Source organism: Amphiprion ocellaris, chromosome 9, assembly GCF_022539595.1.
Source record: "Amphiprion ocellaris isolate individual 3 ecotype Okinawa chromosome 9, ASM2253959v1, whole genome shotgun sequence".
In the NCBI taxonomy this organism is placed as follows: Eukaryota; Metazoa; Chordata; class Actinopteri; family Pomacentridae; genus Amphiprion; species Amphiprion ocellaris.
Window position 1 is genome coordinate 6,675,903 of NC_072774.1, and position 7,614 is coordinate 6,683,516.

Consider the following 7,614-nt stretch of genomic DNA (forward strand, 5'->3'; position numbering starts at 1 on the left):
AAAAAACAATACTAATGTAGGTCTGCACCTCAGGCATTCTTTTTTTATTTATGTAATTGCAGATATTTGAAAATATGAAAGATCACACATTGTAGGTCTGTGGAATGGCAATATAAAACACAAGTGTGCTTATTCCTGTGTTTTTTGGCCTCTCAGAAAGCCGTTCTGGCCTTTTCAGAAAGCGATTTCCAGAAAGAGGAGGAAACAATGCGAGCAAACAGCAAGTGTCCTTTCCTTGTGATTGAATGTGTGTCCTTGTGTAGAAACTGCACTCCCCCTCTCTCAGCGAGTGAAAATATTCCTGCAGCGCTGAGGCTGATGTACAGGTGAGAGAATGGCCAAGGATTTTTGAGATCACCCGAGGCTTTGTGTCCACTACGGCCCGCTCACACTGGGTCAGCTCAGAATAACCAGAAAGGGCTGACCGCCAGTGTTCACTCACCCCTGGAGTCATTAATCACACAGCACTGCAGATGAGCCACATGGACACACGGCGTAACACACACACACAAATATAGAAACCTGCATACACAATAGGGCTCATTTTAATTATAAAAGGCAAATTCTAGATGACAGAGTCGCTCCAGGTAGTCGTTCCTCAAGGCTTGTACTGGTGCATTACCGTACACCAAACATCACAGACATGAATATTTGTGAGCAAGGCCCAGTCTGCAAATAACAACACATCATATCACATTAGGCTAAGATAATCTGCAGCAAAAAACCCTGCACACACACACACACACACAAACACACACACACACACACACACACACACACACACACACACACACACACACACACAAACACACACACACACACACACACACACAGCATCCTATCTGTACCTTTCCTCCTGAGCTGTATTTCATGCTCCTTAAACACAAACACGCACAATCAGATCACGGTATCTGAACCCCTGTATTCCCAAACAGGCCTCTCGGCTTGCAGCTGGGTTACTATCAGGAGCATGATCTCAGATAACGTTCCCATTTACCGGTTATGAAATTCTTCAAAGGGGCCGCGTGGCAGCGGACGCCCGAGTTTGTTAACAGGCGTGGTTGCATGGAGGAATTCTCTGTGGTGGTTGTGTGTTACAGCATGTTTGTCGCACGCAGCAGGCAACTGGGGGGAAAACTCACCATGCACCAAGAGCACAACAGGCTCTCAGAAAAGTTGGTTGTTCTAATAGATTTTGCAAGGGCACAGAAACTATGCCGCAAAATCCTTTAAAATGTGGACAGATGCTATTTAAATGAAACCAATCAATTCTAATTTTGCTAAAGCAAAAGCAACACACACACCAATGGACTTTATGCAGGTTTGCAAGATTCTGAGATACAAAGGGGCAGTGATGTGAAAAAAAATTCACTTTACTACTGAGTATGTCCCTTGTGCAACATCACTTAAATGTCAAATGATCCTGAATTGCCTCTTGAAAATACAGGCCTTAAAATAGGAACTCAATATAACAAAATCAGTATGCCTTTCAGATCTACGCTTTACACGTCCACCTGTACCAGTCACTGTTCCCTCTAAGCTGCGCGCGTGCACAATTGCGCACTGCTGACACGGTCTCCGCGCACAGAAAATCTGCGCTGCGCACAAAAAAAAAATCCAACCTAAATTTTTCAATGTGAGTCAGTGAGTGACCGGTGACTGGCTGCTGCAGCCAATGACGCGATTCACATACGTATTTACCATAGACTGTATATAATGGTATTTACGCAGCTAATCAACGTCAGGCGTCCTTATGTGCAGCCACCGCTGTTCTCATAGATATGAATGAGTAGATAGGACACGCCCCTTTGAGCTGCGTGCTACAGCGAGGCTAAGCTAGTGGGGGCAAAGTTTCAGTGCATTCCGTTGATGCAGACGGCGTGAAAACGGAAACAACAAGTATGCCGGCTCACTGTGCTGCATACAGTTACACACTACGTCGTACGATTGAGACAAGGAAACTTGGAATGACTTTTCATAGGTAAGCATAGTTTTTGGCTCTTTTTTCATTATGAAATCTTGTTGAGAGCTTCCAGTCTATGAGAGCTAACTAGTTAGCCACTAGCAAAACGCTAAGGCGAGCTAGCAGCTTGACAACCAAATACCAGACGATTAATAGTAGCTGTAGTATAGTTGTACAAGCAGTAGTAGTAATACTAAAAGTACAAGCAGTAGTAGTATAAAAAGCTGTTAGAGTCGTAGAAGTAGTATCAGCATTTGTAATAGTATTACAAGTTGTAGTAGCAGTCCCAGTATCAGCAGGAGTAGTGTGTACTACCACTACTACTAGTAGTAGTCACATTGCTATTACTACCACCAATACTACCAATAGTACTTATAAAGCCTAACTCATGTATATCCAGATTACCATCTATGTTCTTCCTCCAAACCCATTTTATGATTGGGATTACAGGCAGTTCTTTAGGACTGCTCTCAAATAATTGAAATGTTACTAAACAAGGTTATACTTATCAAATTAAATAGCTCTGGTCTCCAGTATATTGGCGAATTCGGTTCTTTGTACTTAATTTATTAGCATGATTTCTTTTTTAATATGTTGTGTACAGACTTAATTACTTCTCTGTCTACTTTTCTTACTCCATGTAGGTTTCCCAGAGACTATGGGTTGAGGAGGAATTGGAAGTTTGTCGGCTTAGACCTGGTGTCATTCCATCAGTGTTAAACTTCCCGGCTCATCTTGGAAGAGTACGTGCCAGAAAGACCACGACCAAGCAGCCTTGAGATCTTAGACAGCGTCTCCCTCAGGTGGGTGTCAACGGTGTTCACAGTCAGGTCTGTGGTAATCCCGTCACAAAACAAAACAGAAAAAAATCTAGATTATAAATAAACATGTAACCAAAGCACTCTGTGTATAACGCCATAGTATAGAATGTAGTTCAGAAAATGTCAAAGTATAGTATACTTTACTCGAGAATAACATAGTATGGCCTGTAGTTCATAGTATAGCATGTTGGCAAGAAAAAAAAACAAAACATAGATTATTATGTGGTTCAAAAAGCGCAAAATGATAGGATGTTGCCTAAAATTGTCATGTATGATATGTGGTTCAAAAAAGTGTCATAGTGCAGTATATTGTCAAAATAGTTTGTAATTCAAGAAAACATCAGAGTATAATATGTCATCTAAAAAATGCCATAGAATAATAATTTCATTGCACAAGTAAAAGTATAGTAACTTTTAAAACTGTTCGAATTCTTATATGTTGCTAAAAAAAACAAAAAAAACTAAAACAAAAAAACCTCAGTAATATGTCAATTAAAAAAGCCTATAGTATAGCGTGTCGCCCAACAAACATCATAGTATAGCATGTCGCTCTAAAAACATCACAGTATAGCCTTTAGTCCACAGCTGTCAGTAGGTGAGGAGCAACACAAAAACAGTCCAAACGCTGGTTTCCAGAGGGTTAGATGAGAATTTATTTGAAAGAGGAAGTTCACAACAACACAACATGTGAGGGGGTTAAAAGCAAATGGGTGTTAGTAAAATAAAAATAAATCAACAGAACTAAAAGTGAACTTCACGTTGACATTGATGGGCATTCCAACCAGGAACAAAGTAAAAGATAATCAATACGAAAAAAAACTCTTCCTGTCCACCTCTTAAAACCCAAAAACACACCGCAGTAGCACCGTAAACTAAAACTACCAATGGGTTTCCTGTTTTCCTTTCTGAACAATTCAAAGGTCCCTCTCTATCTCCCCACACATCCACCAACCACTGGAACACATCTCCAAAGTTCTGCTGGACCAGCTCAGCTTCCCCTCAGAAGAAGTGCTGCCACCTGCCAGATGAAGGAGCCTTTTGAGAGGCAGCTGGCATCGTGATTGGACTGTACTTTGGTCTGTTCCAATCCAGCTTCAGCTCCAGAGACGGCAGGCGGGACGAGTCAATGGAGGCCGGATGGACGAAGGCATGCAGCTGAGTACAATCCAGAAAACAACAGAGGAGGAGTGCAGGGCCAGAACAACCAGAGTAGCATCGTATGTCTCTTAGAAAACATCATAGTATAGCCTTTGGTATGAAAAAACGCCATCATATACATCGTATATTGTACAAATAACAAGTCAAAGAAACGAGACTTACATTGTAGAATTATAGTAATTGTGGGCTGACTGATTTACTGATGATCAGTATTTTATTTTTTACTGATTTACGGTAATAAATACATTTAAAAATGGTGCTACTTTGGCTCTGAACCTTTATCTACCTGTGGTCACTCTGTCTTCTGGAGTGATTTGATTGGTTATACGTCACAAATAAAACTCCTTTAACTTAACATCTGTAAACAAAACAAAAACGTATCAACAAAGTTTTCTGTTAGAGTTTGTGTTCTTCTAAGTTTCACGCCAAGATTTTAAATACTTTCATTTACTGCAAATGAATATCTACTCCAAATGTGTCACTAATAATCATTATCAGCCTTAAAAACCCACAAAACACCCCTCTATACTCGACCAAACTTAGTACAGTCCGATTCCCCCTTCTATAAATCTGCTTGGAATCTAACACTTCCTGTTTGTCAAAGTGGCCTTCTACCTGGACAGGTTTTGTTGGAGCTCATGCAACAAACATTTTGGGTAACTGCTCTTTAATATGGATGGATGACACTTAATTAGAGTCTGTTTTAATGAGACTGAGTTCAGATGTGTAGCTCTGTCATTAAATAGGAAATTATTTCTCTGAATTCACAGAGAAAAGTCTGAAATGTTTGCTAGGTTAGCGTCCCGCATGTTCTTTGGCTCAGCTAAAGCTAACTCTCTCCAACTTCTGGATCTCTTGAGTTGCTTATTGTTAAAATATCTTGCTAGAGGTGCTGAAGCTCAGAAAGTTTGAGATGTTTGTTCAAAATAAGTTCATTCTCAAATCTTATCTGAACTCTTTTGTTTGAACTTTCCCTAAACTTAGGAGTTAATGACAGAGCAGCACATCCAGACTCAGTCTCATTTATGTAGAGATTCAACTTCAGTGTCATTCATTGATGTTAAAGTGCAGTTTTTCAAATGTTTGTTGCACATTCTCCCAACCAAACCAGTCCAGGTGGAAGACGATGTGAAGAGAAAGCTCCAGAGGATGAATATCACACATTTACGTTGGAAATAAATGTCCTTTAATTAGACATTGTCATGCAGAAGTTGAATTTCCCTTTAATGATGTTCAAATCTTTGTTGAGTGTTTTGTTGATGTTGGTTTCTAAATGTTTTCTGACACTCGGCCCCAAAGATTAAAACCTTCTATGGCTCACAAGCTGCAACAATTCACACATTATCAACTATCTTTCTGACTAAACTAAGATAAAAAGTGAAAAACTGCCTGATTCCTGCATCCTGAATGTAAATCTTTTTGGTTTTTATGACAGTAAACTGAATATATTTGGGTTTGACATTTTATATACCAAAACAAGAAATGAATTACTGGAGAAAACAATCAACAGATTAATGGACAAAGAAAATGTGTTTTCCAACATATATGGCTGAATTACTCCAACATTACAAGATACATACAATTTAAATTCTATTTTATTTATATAATGCCAGTTACAGGTCAAATTGTCTCAAGACGCTTTGTTTTTAAATTTTTTTGTCATACTTAAAATATGACAAAGTAAGAAATTTAAAGCTCTTGACTAACCCAATTTATTATTTGTTTTTTAAGAGATTAATTGACAATTAAAATAACTTTCTCCACTAAAACTAATAAACATGAGGTCAAATAGAAGGAACAGTTTTAAATACTGCAGGTCCACGACGACAAGAATAAAGTTTGTCAACAAAAACTAAATCTGCTGGTGGATTCCATTAAAGTCCTAATAAATGATAATAAAGTGTGATACTAAAGGTTTGCGGTGCTAAAAATGTCAAAGATATCAAGTTGAACATCTGGATGGAGGTTGATAAAAGTTGACCTTCTTTCATTTCTCTGGAGCGACTCCATGGATTTTCTGGATGGTGGTTAAAGACCTGCTCTTCTAGTCGTCTTCCTTCTAGTCGCTGTAAAAAGTCAGTCCATCCTGGCCGACTTCAACACCTCTTTATGACAACTTGTTCTGCCTCCGACCTGGTGGAAACTCCAGAAACTCGGGGAAACCTGTCGAGACTCGAGGAACTCGTGGAGACTCGAAAAACTCGTCGGGCGGGGGAAGGTGTGGTGGGCGGTGGGGGGAGGTGGGGGAGTAGAGGGGGGAGGCCGCCACCCACCTCCCCGCCTACTCTCCGCCCTGACTCCACCCAGACTCCGCCTTGGCTCCGCCCATGTGGTCACTTCAGGAACTACGATGCCAAAGGGACGACGAATTTATTTCTTTTCATCTGATCTGTAGCTCAGTGAGTTAAGGATTTGCCTATGGAGCTGCAGGTCGCTGGTTCAAGACCAGACACTTCTTAAATTTTCTCAAAATCCTGAGAAAGACAAAGAAAGAAAACTGCCACTGGCGGGTCTCGAACCTGCGACCCTCCGCTTGGTAGTCCTTCTTCTTATCCCCCTGAGCTACTCGCTCAGATACTAATTCTTCTGGTTTTTGCGCATTTATCATCTATTTTTTGTCGTTTTCGTTTTTTTTTTTTAACTCGGGTCTCGAGTCGACCGTTTTTCTCAGGAGGTGGGACTTCAGCCTTTGTGCTGGAGGGTTGAACCCTCAGTTCCAAGACTTTCCAAAGCCTCCAGACCTCCCGAGTCCTCAGGACCTGAGCTTTCACACAGTCTGAGGGCTGAAATTTTCTAAGTCCCACAGTAATTCTCTGTTAGTTTGAACCTTCAGACAGTCCAAGGACTGAAATCCTCTAAGTTCCTGAGTAGTTCTCTGTTAGTTTGAACCTTCAGACAGTCTGAGGACTGAAATTTTAAAAGTTTCTCAGTACTTCTCTGTTAGTTTGAACTTTCTGGTTAACAGAAGCCTTAAAACTTGTGACCATGAGTCTTGATTTCACATTTAGACCATCCATCTGAGTTCTTCTCAGACCTTCACCTGTGGGTTTTTTAGAAATCCTTAAACTTTGATTCTCTTCACTGAACAGTAAAGTTTGTGGAGATCAGAAGGTAACATTAGTTTGATCAATGCCTTCAACTACTAGTAGACTTTATCTGGAAAGCAGTTTTCTTAAATGAGTTCTTAGTAAATCTGTCCACAATCAAACCAAGAACATAGAAAGAGGAAATGTTTGAAGAAACAACTTGATGTTTTCATTTCAGACTAGAAAACACTTTAAGGCCTTGATCTGTTTTTGCTCTTTTTCATCCTTTTATTGTCTCTTCTGTTTAATTTGATCTTCTAAAGTTTAACTGGTGTCTTTTCAAATGTTTTGTCTTTAGTTTGATTCTTCTTAAATGTTTAGTTTTGCTCTTTTCTCACCTTTTATACTTTTCTAATGTCTGATTTGATTTTGAAATGTTTTGTCTTTTTAATGTTTAATTTTTGTTTTTTCAAATGTTTTATTGGCTTGTTTGAAAAATTCCTTTTTCTTTCCCAATGTTTAATTTTTTGATTAAATCTTTGTTGTTTTTCTTTTTAAATGTTTTACCACCTTTAATGTTTAATTTTCTTTTTAAATGCTTCATTGTATTTTCTGTTTAATTCCTATTTGAAGTTTTATTGTCTTT

At 39.3% G+C, this 7,614-nt stretch overlaps 1 long non-coding RNA gene across 1 annotated transcript; it reads left to right on the forward strand.

Moving 5' to 3' along the window:
- The first annotated feature begins 1,516 nt into the window (after window positions 1-1,516).
- LOC129349645 (uncharacterized) lies at window positions 1,517-7,362 on the forward strand. Its single transcript, XR_008602721.1, has 3 exons — window positions 1,517-1,981; window positions 2,608-2,766; window positions 3,705-7,362. It is a non-coding gene; the product is annotated as an uncharacterized LOC129349645 (long non-coding RNA).
- The last annotated feature ends 252 nt before the right edge of the window (window positions 7,363-7,614 follow it).